General features: G+C 51.4%; 1 pseudogene; it reads right to left on the reverse strand.

Annotated features, from left to right (window-relative positions):
- Positions 1 to 12055: 12055 nt before the first annotated feature.
- Positions 12056 to 12871, reverse strand: LOC101710757 (serine/arginine-rich splicing factor 9 pseudogene; annotated as a pseudogene).
- Positions 12872 to 16095: the final 3224 nt, after the last annotated feature.

Genomic DNA, 16095 nt, shown 5'->3' on the forward strand with positions numbered 1-16095 from the left:
GATACTGGTTGTTATGATTTAGAATGAAAATTGGGTTTGGTCAAAGGCATTTTTGTGTGTTTACTGAGATCAGAACATGAGTGTCTGTGCATGTGTGTGTCTGATTTTTATTCATTAATATGCTGTATAGCATTGGTAAATTCTCTTATGTTGCATCCAGCTTGTATTCCTGGAATAGATAGTTCTTGGTGCTGTGTATCATCTGTTTTATATGTTCCTACTGTGTTGTGCTGTCTTTGGCTTGGAAATACTGACTTCATAGAGTAACTTAAGAAATGTTCCTTCTCTCTTCAACTATAAGGAGGCTTGTGAAGGATCTCTATTAATTCCTGCTTAAAATCCTGTTATGTGGTTAGATTTGAGTACTAAATATATTACTTATTCTCAACTGCGCTGGATAGAGTTCTCAAGAGGAACAGTGTGCATGAGTGTGCGTGTGTGTGTGTGTGTGTGTGTGTGATGAAAAGGGGTTGGAGACTTATGGGTCACGCGCACAGAATTAGAGGCAGGATATTCCATGCTAATTATCTGCACAGTGGTGAGACCGAGGAATCAGGAGCTGCTCCATTTAGGAAGCTGGAAGCCACAGAAAAAGAGTGGCCAAGGATACAAGGCCACTCTAAGACCACAGGCCCGGAAGCCTCCCTAGGTGGAAGTCATAGGACTCTGCTGAAAGGCTGAAGCTGAGTTCTGGGTCATAGGCAATGGCTGTACTGGAAGACACACCTGCTAATAGAGAATGAAGATTTTCAAACCAGGCCAGCTTCTCCCTCCCATCTCATTCCCTCTAGGCTGCAAGCCTGCTGGGTGGTGCCGCCCACAGTCAAATGGGTCTCTGTCACTCAGTAGATGTATACTCTTAAAATAATGATGAAAGTATAGTATAGTACCTACCAATACCAGTAACATAATCACTTGTAATCACGTATTATATTTTGCACATAATTGCATGCACTATATACATATACAGAACTGACACCAAGAGAGGTTTGTCTACACCCTCGCTGCCACAAATGCATGAACACATGTTATGCTGTGATGCCATGAGGGGATGGGAACTTCAGCTCCGTAATATCTTCCGGGACCACTGTCAGATATACAGCCCCGTGCTGGCTGACATGTCACGACGTGGTACACGACTGTCCGGAAAGTACATCCTCTTTGGCTCTTGGAAACCACCCAGCACTGACCCTGTTGGGCCGGGAAGGAAGGGGGACACAGGACAAGATACGAAAAGGAGACTCATCTGCCAGGGCTGGCTTTACCCTGGGGCTGGCACAAGTGCATCCTGCTGCCCTCTCCGGGCCTCAGTGGGCTCCCACCTGTGTCTGTCCCTGCCCCTCCCCACTCTCCCCATTCTGAGCCCCGCTTCTATGCGGCCTGCAGGCTGTCACTCTCAGAACTGAAGCTGGGTGCCCAGGCCGTCAGCCCTCCTTGCCCTGCTCAGCTGGGTCTTCTCCTTTTATCCGCCTTGGAGAGTCCCCATCCCTCTCTCCACGACAGGCCCGCCCCTCTGTGACCCTCCCTCCTGTCAGCCTGTGGCTCCAGCCAGCTGCCTTGTTTTATAGTTTGACTCTCGTCTCCATCAGAAGCTCTCCTCCTCCTTAGCTCTACTGCGAGCCAACCATAACCCCTGCGGGCCCTCATCCGTCCTTCCCCCTGGGCACTTACATCCCTGGCCATTCCCTACTTCTCCTTTCCATCTCTTCCCCGTCTGCCCTTAGTGTTTGGAAAGGCCCTTCAGTCAGGCAGTAGCTCGCTTCTGTGTCCTGACAGCCCTGTCTGACCTGTCTCGCTGCACAGCCAAACCGAATTATTCATTAGCGGGAGCCAGAGAACTGCACAAACCACCGGCCAGGGGCTATGGAGCTGTTTCTGCAGCTCTTATTGATGCATTGGGCTATTTTTCCAACTTGCTCAGATTCTTCCGACTTGGAGTGGGGGGTGGCTGAGCTCAGGGACAAAGGGACTGTGCATTTGGATCCTGACTTTGTCACCCTCAGGTGTCTGTGTCTGGCTACAATGCTTGATTTCTCAGGGGTTCCCTGCTCTAATAGAGGGGGGAAATGGAGATTTTGTCCCTTGGTTTTACAGACTTCTTCAGGAGACAAGTAGATCTCCAGGAAGTGCATTGGAGGCGTCTTTGGAGGACTCTGGAGGAAGAAACTGTCTGATGCTCTTTCTCTGCCCATTCCTCAACTTCCTGTAGGGACTCACAGCAAGGCAGGTTCCTAACCAGCCCTCAGCATGTCCAGCCCCGTTCAGAAGATGGGACACAGGAAGAGGTAATTAGTCTTAGGGGACGCTGAGGAGGTACATCCTCTACCCTCAGGAAGTTTCCAGCCATAAAGAAGGATACACTATGGGCCGGGGATTTAGCTCAGTGGTTCTGCCGCCTGGCTAGCAAGCGCAAGGACCCGAGTTCGATCCCTGGTACCCCCCCCCCCCAAAAAGAAGGATACACTAGAAAAACAGTAACAACCCCAGGACCTAGAAACGGCAAACACAGTGTATCTTCTTCCACAGGGAAGGTATGGGACAGTGACAGAATTAATTAAAACGCAGATCTGAGTGCCCAGCGCTATGTAAACAGTTGTTATGCTGTACATGCTCAATATAGACACAATTTTCCCCCAAAACATTTTCTATCCTTAGTTGAATTCAAAGATCAGTACCCGTGGATACCAAGGACTGACTGTAATAGACCTCTTGGCCTTGCCCTCCTGCCCACAAGGTGGGCTTCTCCGGGAACAGTCTAACCTGGGCCAAGGGCTGGGGAGTAACTGGTACCATTTGCATTTTCCCTGCAGGGAAGCAGCACACCAGCCAAGCCCCAGGCTGCTCTGGGAGACTCGCCTTCCCTCTGCCCCTCAGCCAATCTCATTTCTTTCCGGGAGCTCTGGTCTTCAAGCTTGCAAGCCAGAGCCTGGGTCCCTGAAGACGACACAACCTAGGTAACTCACTTCCTACCCCGAGAGGAGCAGGCCACTGTTCTGCATGCACACCCTCCTAGCACCTCTCCTTCTCAGCCCTGCTCCGTACTCCAGGAGGTCTTCTGCGATTACATTCACTTCCTTCTAAGTGGCATGGCTCCGCTGGAAAATGACTTTCCATTTACTGCTGTTGTCTGTGCGTGTGTCAGGTCTGACTCACAAGAGTGCTGCCTCCCCTATTAGATGGACACTTCCTGATCCTTTGAAGGATGTCCCCTCCCTCCAGGGTCCTGCAGAATCCTGTCCCTGGAGTAGACTCGGGAGGCAGTCTTCTCTAATGACATAATTTCCCAGGTTTTGAAGCTGTTGGTTTGTAAAGACCCAGATGGAGACCAGGGGCCTAGGAAAATAGGAACAATGACAGAGGGCTGGAGCCATTCAGGTTCTGAGAGATGACTGCCTAATTAGTCGCACAGCCCGAGTAGAGAGCAGCTTCCTGTCTCAAAGGTGGGAGATGCTCCATGGAGTCATGGAATTCTAAGGAGCATCATCCCACGCCAGGGAGAGTGGGGACAGAGTCAGCCAGGTGAGCGGTGGGAAGGAAACCCCAGAGGGCAGGTGTCACAAAGGAGAGAAGAGGAAGGCCAGGAAGGAAGGGGTGGAGGGGAAGATGAAGGTGACAGAACAGGAGTAGGTTTTAGTGGAAAACAGATAACAGAAGAAGAGAAAGAGGAAATGGGAGAAAGATAAAAACTGACCAACAAAAAGACTGACCAATAAATAAATGAATAAAGAAGATATGACAGAATCAAAAGCTGGAAGACCTAGAAACACAGACTAGGAAGAGGACAAATCTCCTGCATCTGTCTCCATTGGGAGCTTCAAGAAACATCCTCAGGAATTATTGGGGTGTCCGCTTGGGAGCCAAGGATTTCAGGACTCTATCCCCTGTGGTGGCATTCCATACCTTGGATCGTTCAGTCTCGTAGCACTCCTATGAGGAGGCACTCTTACTGATGCCTTTTTCCACATCAGGGATCCCCAAATTAGGAAGGTGAGTGACACATGAAGCGGCTAGGATTCGAATCCAGGTCTGACACCAAAGCTTATTCTCTGTGATCATACCTATCCAGTCATTCTCCGGCTGTGGAAGTGCTCTGGCCTGGGCTGATCTTTTCCCTGCTCTTCAAAGGCATTAATTAAGCACTGGCCACATGCCCAGCACAATCATGGAGGAGGCCTTTGTCCCAACAGACTCTACACCTGGGCTGGGCTGGCCACTGGCCCTCTGCTGTCTGACTGGCTTCATCTTGAGCATCCGGGCTGATCAGATAGATCCTTCTGAAGAAATGCAAATCGCCACCCTTTTCTCCAAGGTCATGCCCAAGGGCAAGAGAATGAATTTCAATCCTTTTCTTCCTTCCTTCCTTTTTTTCCTTCGGCTTTTGTTTTTGAGAAGGTGTCAGTGCCTGGCAGGCCTGCTTCTTTCTTGGCCTCCTAATCTGGAGCCATGCACTATCTCCCGGGGGGAAATCCTTCATCTGCTGTAAATCCCAACTCCTCCATCAGGATGTTTAGTTGGGAATAAACAAGAGAAAGCAGATAGTGGAAAGGTTGTCTGGCATCTCCTTCTCTTCCAAAGGCCCACTTCTCTAAAATCGACTGGGATCTCTTCCTTCACTTGCTGCTTAGACAGTGAGCATGACAGGGGAGGTGGAGCCCCAGGAATCTTCCGAGGACAGCAGAGGACGCTGAAGAAGGCCTCAAGTGGCAAGGCCCAGGCCAGACATTCTCCCTCTGCAGCCCACCAGGGTGTCCTCGCCGAACTAGGAAAGAGCATCTCACTCTGACCAAGCTAGAGGAAGGGCAGATGCCAGGGAGGGCAAGGCTTTGGGGGCCCCTTTGTAGAGCTTCAAAGCAGCACCAGCTTTCTGGGGTCCTGCCCTGAGGCTGGGGAGGGTCCCATGACCCCCAAGGTCACCAGACAAAACTGTATTGCCAACTGTTCCACCATACTAGATACTAAGAATACCCCCCCACACACTGGGGTTGGAACTCAGGACCTTGCACTTGACGGCCAGGCGCAGTGCCAATGAGCTAATCCGGGCCTCTAAGAATAATACAATGACACCCTCCTTAACTCAAGGACATCACGGTAACAACAGGGAGACCCCGCTCACCCTCTGGTGTCTGCTCCTCTTCCCACAAAGGCTGGCCCCAGCTCTGGGTTCAGGGACGATTGCGCTGGGGTGCTCTCCACTTTAGCACTCCTGACTCTCTCCTCCTGCCAGGACTCCACTCCCCTCCTGCCTCTGCTCGGATGGCTGAGCAGACAGTCAATATTTATGTGAATCCACATAATGGAGGTGGCCTCCACTGGGACTGCCGCACCCCCAAAAGTCTTCCCCTGGCAAGAAACCCCCAGGACACCCTCATCCTTGCCTGACTTGAAGGCCATCCCAGTCACATATTTATGTGAATCTCGCCATCCCCCACAAGAGTGGGTTTGAAGGCAGACACAAAGCAGGCACGAAGACCCAAGCCGCCCATTTTGTGTCTCCCTCTTGAATGACACCTCGCTCTCTGGACTCCCACATGGGTCATCCACGTCCGGCCTGCATGGCCTCTTGTCCTGGGCCTAGGGCCTGGCTCTACCCTCCCTGGTCCTGACTACTTGTCCCTTCACTTCCCCTCGGTTCTCACACAGCCATGTGGCAAGATGGCAAATTCCTCTCACAAAGATATAGCCTTGTGTGTGTGAATTACCTCCTCTGCCATACTACAGCTTCTGCAGAGCAGAAGACCATGGCTGGCCATCATGGGCATTTTCACAAGGGCTCTACAAGTATTTGTTGAGTGACTGAATGATCTGCCTTTCACATCTACCTGAGGGTTTCTCCAGGTGGGGCTACCCATCTTTGGGATACCCTTTCTTAGAATCTCCCAGTAGAACCCATAAAGAGACACCCATTCCTACCATAGTCGTTGAACAAACACACACACACACGCGCACACACACACACACAAATTCTAAGATGGAAAAGGAAGCTACGTGCAGCTCTCCTGCTCCACACTAACACAGAGTTTTTACCATATATTTGATCTTCACAGGTGGGTCTCCTACAGATGAGGAAACTGAGGCTTACAGAGATGGAGCAGTGAATCCGGACACAGAAGTTCTTGTTCCTCTCCTTCCTCCTTTCCTTTTTCTCCTCTTCCTCTTCTGTACTGGGGATTGAACCCAGGGCCTTCACACTGAGTTACATTCCCAGCCTTTTCTTATTTTTTGAGACAGGGTCTCACTAAGTGGCTGAATTGTTCAGGTTAGCCTGGAACTTGCCATCCTCCTGCCTCAGCCTCAGAGTTCTGGGAGTGCAGGCGTGCACCACCATGCCTGGCTGGACACAGGACTTCTGGCTCCAGTTTCCCACCCTCCCCTGACGCTGCTCGGCCCCTCCCGCCATGGAGCTGTCCCAAACAACAGCCTCCAGGAACTGTCTCTGCCTTTGGGCCAGACATGAAGGTCTTGGAGGAGAACAGAGATCTTCATTCGAGAAAGAAGACGGGGATGGCCTTCAAGTCAGGCAAGGATGAGGGTGTCCTGGGGGCTTCTTGCCAGGGGAAGACTTTTGGGGGCGCGGCAGTCCCAGTGGAGGCCACCTCCATCCAGGCTAGGAGGCTGCTGCTGCTGAGCCAGGGCTCCCAGCCTGCTGAGCCCCCGACCCGCTGACCCCAGCAACTCCGACAGTGCCACAGGTTGTCAGCCAGCTCCAATCCGCTCACGGAGGTCTTGAGGCCTTTGGGAGCCAACAGAGCTTCCATAACCTTGACCAGTGCCCAGGCTGCCCCTCCTCATGGCTTCTTCTGGGGCCCACAGTGGCTACAGCTGCTGGGTTCCGACATTCTCTGTCTACGTCCTATCTTTCTCACTGAAAGAGCCTGTCAGCGAGCTGAATCCACTGACAGGCGATTAATTAAGTCACTTGTCCAAAGACTTGCAGCCAGCAAGAGGCAGCAGCAGCTCCAAAACCAGATCTCTTGAGAGCCAATCCCACTAAGCTCTCTACCACTCTGTTCCCCATTCGCTGTCATCTCTACCTTCCCATTTGGGAAAACTATACCTTCTCTAAACAGAGAAACTTTTTTATTTTTATTTATGCCATGCTAGAGATGCAACCTAGGACCTCGTGCACCTTACCCTCTATGTCCAATCTCTTTCTGTTTGAAAACGATGTGACAGTGAGCGACATTGGATATGACGCCACTTTGCACACATCAAAGACACACATAGGAAAATTCCTAGATATGAAATTGCAGAGTACAAAGACTCTGGAGTTATACATTCCCAGGGTGAGGCACAACAGAATGAAGAAAGAAACCAGGCCCATGTTTGTAATCCCAGCTACTTGGAGAGAATTGCAAGTTCAAAGCCAGCCTTGGGCAACTTAGTTGGAAATTATCTCAAAACAGAGAAGATGGGCCAGGGATTTAGCTCAGTTTTGCTGCCCCCTGCCTCACAACCACAAGGTCCTGAGTTCATCCCCAGTAACAAAAAAAAAACAAAAGAAGGAAGGGAAGAAGGAAAGAAAGAGAAAGAAAGAGAAAGAGAGAGAAAGAAAGAAAAAGAAAGAAAGAGAGAGAGAAAGAAAAAGAGAGAGAGAGAGAGAAAGAAAGAAAGAGAGAAAGAAAGAAAGAAAGAAAGAAAGAAAGAAAGAAAGAAAGAAAGAAAGAAAGAAAGAAAGAAAGAAAGAAAGAAAGAAAAACTGATGTCTTTTGTCCTGGCTCTGTCACTTGCAGCTGTGTGACTGCCAGCAAGTTACACAACCTCTCTACTCCTTAGTTTCCCAATCTCATAATGTATTTGCCTCCCTGTATTGCAGTTGTAAAAGTCTGAGTAAAGCCAGGAGTGGTGGCACATACCTAACATGCCAGCTATGTGGGAGGCTGAGGCAGGGGGAGCCCAAGTTAGAGGCCAGCCTGCCCAACTTGGCAAGATCCTGTCTCAGAGTAAAAAAATTTAAAAGGCTGAGGATATAGCCCAGCACTCCCTGGGTTCAATCACCAATACCACTCCCCAATATGTAATGCATATAAAGTATGTAGCACAAAGCCTGGCTCAGGGAAGTACTGAACAAATGGAGCCATGGTTATTTTTTCTTCTTCTCGAATCCCAGGAAGGAGCTGCTCACTCTGGCCAGTCCCTCTTTCCTTCTCTATCCTCTGTTGCTTTACCATCCTAATGCCTCCTCCTTCCATCTGCTGGTATCCTGCTTCTCTCTGTGAGTCTCTTTCCCACCAGCCGAGAAGCTCTGGAAGGCTGGAGCTGTCTCTTGCATTTCTGGAACACCCTCACTACCTACCACAGGTCCTGGGACACAGCAGTCGCCCTGTACAGGCCTGCATTACACGGAGCTCTGGAAAGTCTCCCTCGAAGCTCAACCTCCCAGGCTCTTGGCACTTTAGCAGAGAGACAAAGAAGGTCTCCTCCAGCCAGCAGGCTGAAGAGGAGGCCGTCCCTCGCTCCCTCCCTAAGGTTCGGTAATCAGGAAAGGTTTTTTGATGGTGCCATATTTTAAATCCCCAGCTTCTGCATACCCGCATCTCCCCACAGCCACCCACACACCCACAGCCTGGTATAAAGCATGCCAGTTTTCTACCCCAGGGGAGAGCGGGTGGAGAATATTCCCTGGCCCCTTTCCATCCCTCTCCCTCCTGTGTCCCCGCTTTGGACCAAGCACCACCAAGGAGATCATCGCTAGGGACCGTTGCCCAGAGAGTGGAGGGAGGTGGGAGGAAATCATTTCGACTCCTCTCTGGGAGCATAAATGCTTTTTTAATTGCTGTCAAAGGCAGCTCCTCGGGAATGCATTATTGATAGCAACTGAAATGAAAGAGAAGGAAACAGCAGCGCTCTCTGCTTCTCAGGCAGGACTGTCCTCCCTGGGTGCTGCTCCCCCATCCCCGCTGCCCCCCAGGCCTGAGATCGCCCCCTCCCTCGCTTGCCCCTCCCACCTCCCCTCCCCGTTCCGCCCTTCACACCTGCCTACTCTTTGCTTTCCCATTGTTCTGCCTCCCTGCCTTCCTCCCAGCTCCTCGGTGTCTCTTTGCCGCCACACTCGCTCTCCAGGCTCACCTCTAGCTCCGCCTTCCCACACCTTCATCTCACAGGTTCCCCATGTAGCACCTATGTTACCCTCTTGACCTCTGTCCTCAGCCCAACTCCTCTGCCTGCCACCTCTGCACTCTCTCTTCCCAGCCCTTCATCCCTTCCCTGTTCGGCTTCGGCTCTTTTTCTTGGGGCCTGGATCCATCCAGGAGAGAGGCTGGGCTATCCATGGGGCATTTCCTGACCTCTCTCCAAACTGGGACATGGACATTTTTATTTCCGTCTCCCTCCTGTACCCAGGACTTTGCTCGATCCCCAGCTTCCCAGCCTTTAGTCCTTGGTATGTGCCGATGGGCCCAGGGACTTCCCATCCATCCTGCCGGCTCTGGCAAGTCCCCAATGAGCTGTCTCCTGGGGACACAGGTACAGGAAGCCCCTAGGCTTCTCCTTCTCTCAGCCCTGCTCTGGGGATCCCTGGGAGTCACGGATTTCTCCCTGCAGGGTCCTGTCAAGGCTGGGGTGGGCAGGACCATCCAGGTCCCCAGCAGGGCCTCCTGTGCCTTTAGGGAAGCCAGTGCTCCAGGCTCCCTCAGTCCACCCCCTCCCACTGCGGGAGAGGAGCCTTAAATAATGGCTGCACCTCCCTTGGGGCCCGGAACTGTAGTGCTCTTGCAGAGCCGGGTGAGGGGTGACAGGGCTCATTGATCTCCTCCTGTTCTCTCTCTGGCAGCTCCTCCTTCCCTCTTTCCCGGCCCATTTCTCCTTCCCTGAGGCAGTAAGAAAGTGGCAAAGGGATAAGGGAGGGAGGGGTGGTTTCAGTCTGCTGCTTCCCACCCTGGCCCTAGGCTCTCAAAGGCTTGCCCTAAACCACCACCCGCAAAACCTACTGACCAGCTACTCACTGCAGTGAATCATATCAGTCCCCCTGCCCTCCTTGAGCTGTAGCCACAGAGGTAGTTGCTGTGAAAGCAAATGTAGTCGGATATGATGCTTGCATGCTTTAGTTTTTGGACCTAAAGGCAGTGAATTTCCACATCCCGCTTCAGGTCTTCCCTGGGCTGGGGTTGCAATGGCTCCTCCTCTCCACCTCGGTCCTCTACCTCTCTGGTCCAGCTCGGGTCACGGCTGCTCTGCCCTCCTGACCCAGTTCCACCTCAGTGCTCCAACCTGCCTGTCACCTGCCAGGCCGGGGGGAGGCCCTGAAGCTCAGGAACTCTGAGCTGACCCACAGCTCCCTGAAGGGCACCCCACCACCACAGTAAGGGAAAGTGTCCAAGCCATCCTGACCGAGGGCGCAACACACCGGCTGGGTTCACTAAGGCCAGGCCTGGGCCCCTAATGAAGATGCAGGCGGGCGGACGCCATTGGGCTGGGGAGGGTCACGCTGCCCGGGTTCTAATCCAATCGCATCCATTGCAGCAGGTAAACCAATACCCAGGGCTTTCAGCTGCCAGCCTGGGGCTCCTTCTGTTGTCACACCGGCTCAGCCAGTCTTGCTGGCTCTCTGGCCCTTCTCCTCCTTTTCCTCACCCTTTCCCTGCATGCAACTCTTTTCTGCACCTCATTTTCTCCCCTCTCTCCACTTTTTTCTGCCTCCTGTCCCTCTATCTCCCTCTCTGTCAGCATCGTTTTCTCCTTTCTTTCTTCCTTCTCACTGGCCCCTCCCTTTCTCCTCTGGGCTTCCTCCCACCCTTGGCTTGGTCCCTCCCCACCCCCCCCAAATCCACACCACCTTCCCTCCTGCCTCTATATTTAGCTCAGAGCTGGGGGTTTAGAAAGGCGCCCGCTGCCGCTGGAGCTGGCATGGAGTCTTGAAGGGTCTGTCAGCGTTTCCATAAGAGGCTCAGCTGCATGAGTTCAGAACTGAGCTGTTTCCTTTCCTAGCTGGCACCAGGCCCTGGGCTGAGTGTAGGCAGAGACAGGGCCTCCAAGTATGTTGGAGAGTTCTCCCCGGGAAGAGACCAGCTCTGTAAGAAGAAAAGGAACTGCAGGTTAATTCTGAGGGTAGATCTGGGGCCTAGGTAACAGGTGACCTGACCGGGAGGGCCCAGCAAGTGAGGACCTGCTCTAGGTTAGGATCTCAGGAACCTGGCCACAGAGCCTTCCTAGCCAGCGATGGAGCAAGCAGACCTCAAAATTCCTAATGTTACTGGAGGGACTTTGAAGGACTCCTTTCTCTGTAGTATCTCACTAACCTGCTGCGGTCTCTGCAATGTTATCCCTACCACTAGTGCCCACCCCAGGCTTGGGGTTGAACCCAAGGCCTCACACATGCTGGTGTGCTCTACCACCGAGCCTCACCTTCAGTCCTGTAACTTTTTGTTTATGTTGAATCAGTGCCTTTAATGCTGGGTGCAGTGGTTGGTATGTGCATGTAGTCTGAGCTAGTCAGAAACCGAGGCAGGAAGATCACTTGAGCCCAAAGTTCAAGGCCAGTCTGGTGGCTAAAAGTAAAAAAAAATAATCATTTAAAAATATATATATATTATATGCATATTCCAATATTCAAAGGACATTTTATTTTATTTATTTATTTTAATTTTTTTTTTGGTACCGGGGATCAAACTTGGGTCCTTGCACTTGCGCAGCAGGCAACGAAACCACTGAGCTAAATCCCTGGCCCCTTCAAAGGACATTTTAAAGTTAGCTAAGTGGTTTGAACACACCATTGCTTTTGTCCCTCGCGATTATAATATCTTGATAGAGAATTAGAACAATGATGTTAGTCAAGGATACAGACTTTAGTAGTGGCATGGTATGAACTTGAACACAGGGCTTTCCTCTCTACTTAATTTTTCCCCATAATCGGGGTGAAAAATATACAACTTGTTCCTGAACCAAAACCACAATGCCTGCAGTTTAAAACATTTCACTGCTAATGTGGCCCTGGTAGAAATTATGTAGTTTTTTCCCTTAAAAAAATCTTTTTTTAATTTCCTGAGACACTAAATCATCAATCTGGAATGTAGATTCTGAGCACAAAGCAGCTCAGGTCATCTAAAAAATAAAGAAAAATCTCCCATCACCTGTCTCAGCAGGATCTGAAAGGAGAGAAGTAGGGTGGGGAACCCCTGCTTTGGTATGGAGAGTCAAGGTCCCTTGACCCAGACCGAGACCATGAATAGCAATAGCTGGTGTTTCTCTCAGGGTAAACTCGGATGTAGGAAGTTTCACCCTCATGAGAGCGAAATTTGGTGTCATCCAGTTTGCGCAGGGCATAGTCCATATCTTCTTTTCTGAGATGCTCGACCATCCCCATTCCATCCTTTTGCACATCTGCATAACAGACATCTCCAGCTTCTGGAATGTGATCTTTCAGGTCCTGCCAGCTGCCTGATGGAGGAAGTCCTGAAACAAGAACTCGGAAATCAGATCCTCTTGCAGGAGCCCCAGTCCTCCCACCACGGGGACACCCACCCCGACCTCCGTAAGTCCTGGGGAACTCCACACGAAGCCGACACTGGCCATAATCATAACCATTTCTTCCACAAATTGCATCCTCAGCATCTCGGGGGTCCTTAAAGCGCACGAAGGCGAAGGGCACAAGGCCGTGTCGGTTCTTGAGCTCGATCTCGCAGATGCGACCGCACTTGCAAGTCCTTCTCGAGCACGTCTGTCGAAGGTTCGCCACGTAGATGCACCCACCCAAGCCGACACCCACACTGCCCAATGCCAAAGGCCGCCTCAGCTCAGGTCCTCCCAGAGCGCGCTCAGCCGCACTGCATTGTGGGAACGTGGCACGGAGGGCTTTCCTCTCTAGAGAGAAGGGACCTGCCCACCCGGAGTAGGCCACCAGCCCTGAGGCCACCACTGGAAGCGCCCACTGAGGCATCAGAGACCTGGCTGCAGTCCTGGCTCTCCTTCTCCGGGCTGCATTGCCTTCGGCAGGTCTCTTCACTTCCCCAAGTCCTGTGGAGAACAGTGCTGAGGATTAAAGGGCAGGATGATCTAATGCTCAGCACAAGATGCCCAATAAAGGGTAAATAGTGGTTATGTTTACATAGGGGCCAGGTCCCCAAAGGTGGGGCGTGGGACAGGTTTCAAGGGAGGGAGAAGCTAACAGGGTCTGGGTAGGTGTGAGGTGGCATGCGGGCAACAGACATGGTTCCCATACAGCAGGTGCAGGGGGCAGCAAGGCGAGGTATGCCTCAACGGTTAGCTACTGTGAGGCCCCCAGAGAGGGCCCAGAGTGTGATGTGTAGGTGAGGGCCTGAGGATGGCCCGTATGGGAGAGCGTCATAATCCCTAAACCCAGACTCGAACAGAGAAGTCATCTTCCCAAGACCAGAGCTAACGATTTCACTCTTCATTTATTCATGCCCTCATCAGCTGTTTAATGAGCAACTACTGTGTGTAGATGCTATGCTTTACCCTGAATATACAGTGACAGAGCAAGAGCCAGAAACTGGGCCAGGACACTCAGTTCAAAATTATAACAGTCTAGGCCGGGGATTTAGCTCAGTGGTTTCCCCACCTGCTGCGCAAGTGCAAGGACCGGAGTTCGATCCCTGGTACCAAAATTATAACAGTCTTAGGGCCAGAAGTACAGGTTCTACTGGTGACAGACAGGAGTTGAACGAGTCTCCATCTCCAACCTGTTGGCCTTAGACCATCCTGTCCGTTGACTTGAGAAGGGGTCACATTGTAACATTTCTCTGAAAGTTGGGCAAAGTCATGCAGAGTCAAGCAACCTTGAACAAGAGCTTTTCTTGGTCCCTTGGGACCTTACAGACACTTTACCTTTCTAGATCCCAAACACAAAAGCTCTATTCACCACTCTGTGGGAAGTGGCTGCTCCCCTCCAGCAGGAGCAGCTTGGGGTAGCCCAGGCCCAGCACCCAGGAATCCTGACTCTCAGTTCAGAGCAGAACGTCAGAGATACCAATGAACCAGAGGGCAGGTGGAAGGGGACATTCCATTCCACCCACCTTTCTTACTGTTCTGGGATGACAGAAGTTACTTCTCAGCTTTTCTCTCAGTGCTACATTGATCTCTTTCTCCTGGAGTGGGAATATCATTTTTAACATGAGGTAATGTGGATGGGTTAAAGGATGGGGAAGACAGAGACAGTAACTTCAGGAGGTGCAAATGGGACTATGGAGAGGGGAGGGTATTGCCTGAGTTAATGACAGCTTCCTTAAAACGTATCCATTCCCCTCACATCAACCCATCCATCTATTCATCATCTATCCACCCACCCACCCACACACCCGCTCACCCATCCATCCATCTGTCCATCCCATCAATCTAATCTATTGGGCATCTAAAAGACAAATGCTGATATCTCAGGTTTTTCCTCTTTCTTTGGCTTCTTTTTCTCCCCAAGATCCACAACTAAGAAGTGGGGAGATTTGTTCTGGAGCTCACATTTCCCACTCTCTGCCTCCAGCAAGAACTGTGCTACCTTTCCAACAAATAAACCAACTTCCCGCACAGCTATGCTGTGAGTAACCCTGCTGCCCCGGACCTTTTATTATGTTTAACCTGAAGGCCTCCAGCTCAGTCTCTGCTGCATTTGCTGCCCTCCCCTGAGCTCTGCTGCTTCTCCCCTTTGGTGTTCTGATTGATGTTTGCTTCCTTATTCTCATGACCTCCTGTTGAGAGCTGTGGTCTTAGAGTTAGAAACCCTCAGTTTGAACTCTAGTTCTATTACTCACATTTAAGTGACCATAGCTTCATATGTTCTGGGCCTCAGTTCTAGCATCTGTAAAAGGAGCCGGACAGTAACACACAGTTGCTGCGAGGATCAAATGAGCTAATGGATGGGAAGCAGTTTTGTAAACTGTAAAGTGCCCCCCTCACCCTCAGGCTCTGCAGGCAACCGTGGGAAAGAAGCCATGGAACCTCAGCCTTAGTTTCCTCATCAGAAAAGAGGCGTCATTAGCCCCACTTGCCTGTGCCAGCTCAGGACAGGAGCTGCTTATAAACAGTGATTGCTCACTCTATTTCAGGGACGCTTCTGAGCTCACCACTGCCAATTACTATTTTTTGAGCACACGTGATGCGGTGCCAGGGTTGGATAAACAGACGTTTCAGAGGCCTGGGTCTGGCCCCCAGCAAGAGCGGGCAACCTCAGCCAGCCGAGTCGAGGAGTGGAGTGAGGCGACCTCACCAATTCCCATTCCCCAGCCCTCTCCCCTCCTGGGTAACCAACTTGAGGAGAAACAGCAATGGGGCTCATCCTTGGTACAGGCCACCCAGATCCGACAGGACCATGAGTAACCAGAAGGGACTCCTTGTCGTGTCTGGGTCTACTCCCTAGCCAAGGGCTGCTGGTTTCTGCTCCCCAGTGCCCCTTGCTATTGTCCCTCCTCCCTGCTCTTCCATTCTCCTGGTTTCAAGCTGACATTGCTGCAGTGACCTCCTCGCTGGTCCCCACGGCTCTGGCCTCCCAGCCATCCTGCTTCCGGCTGTCAGGTGAATCTTCTTAAAATACTGCATTTGCCTCTCATGTCCTTCTGGAGACACCTCCATAACTCTCTTTCCTAAAGGATGACGTTCAAAACAGCAACTTCAGCACCAAGTTGACCCAGTGCAAGTCCTATCTTTGCCCTCCTTGGCCAGATTCCTGCAATCTCTCCACTTTACTGCAAAATGAGGCCAATAGTGTTGCTATTCACTACTATGATTAAACTAACATATAGGTAAGGCCCTGCCCCTAGCTCAGAGAACTTGTTCAGCTCTTCCTCTCTCCCTCTCCTCTTTCCCTCTCCATTACTTCCCTCCAGCAAGGGGCCCAATGTGAACCTAACTGCATATCCACCCTGGGAATTCTGGAAGACTGAGCCTAGCAACCAATATATCACATTGCTAAGGGCCAGGAGGGCACTGAGAAAAAGGCAAAGGGCTTCTGGACTGGGGATCAGGCTTGTGATACATGAGGCTTTAGGCCTCCTTCAAACAAAAAGGGAAGATGAAGTCTGCCCTGAGCAGACAGGGGCCCTGCGAAGGCAGAGAACTGGCCCAGCACCCTGGGATAAGAACACTGTTTTGTGATACAAGAGAGAGGCTTTTCGAGATATCATTGAGCAGATCGCTTAAATGGTGTTGGCTCAG

The sequence above is a fragment of the Heterocephalus glaber genome, unplaced genomic scaffold, assembly GCF_053883595.1.
Source record: "Heterocephalus glaber isolate CG9 unplaced genomic scaffold, H.glaber_assembly_v1.0 deba00001600, whole genome shotgun sequence".
Classification (NCBI taxonomy): Eukaryota; Metazoa; Chordata; class Mammalia; order Rodentia; family Bathyergidae; genus Heterocephalus; species Heterocephalus glaber.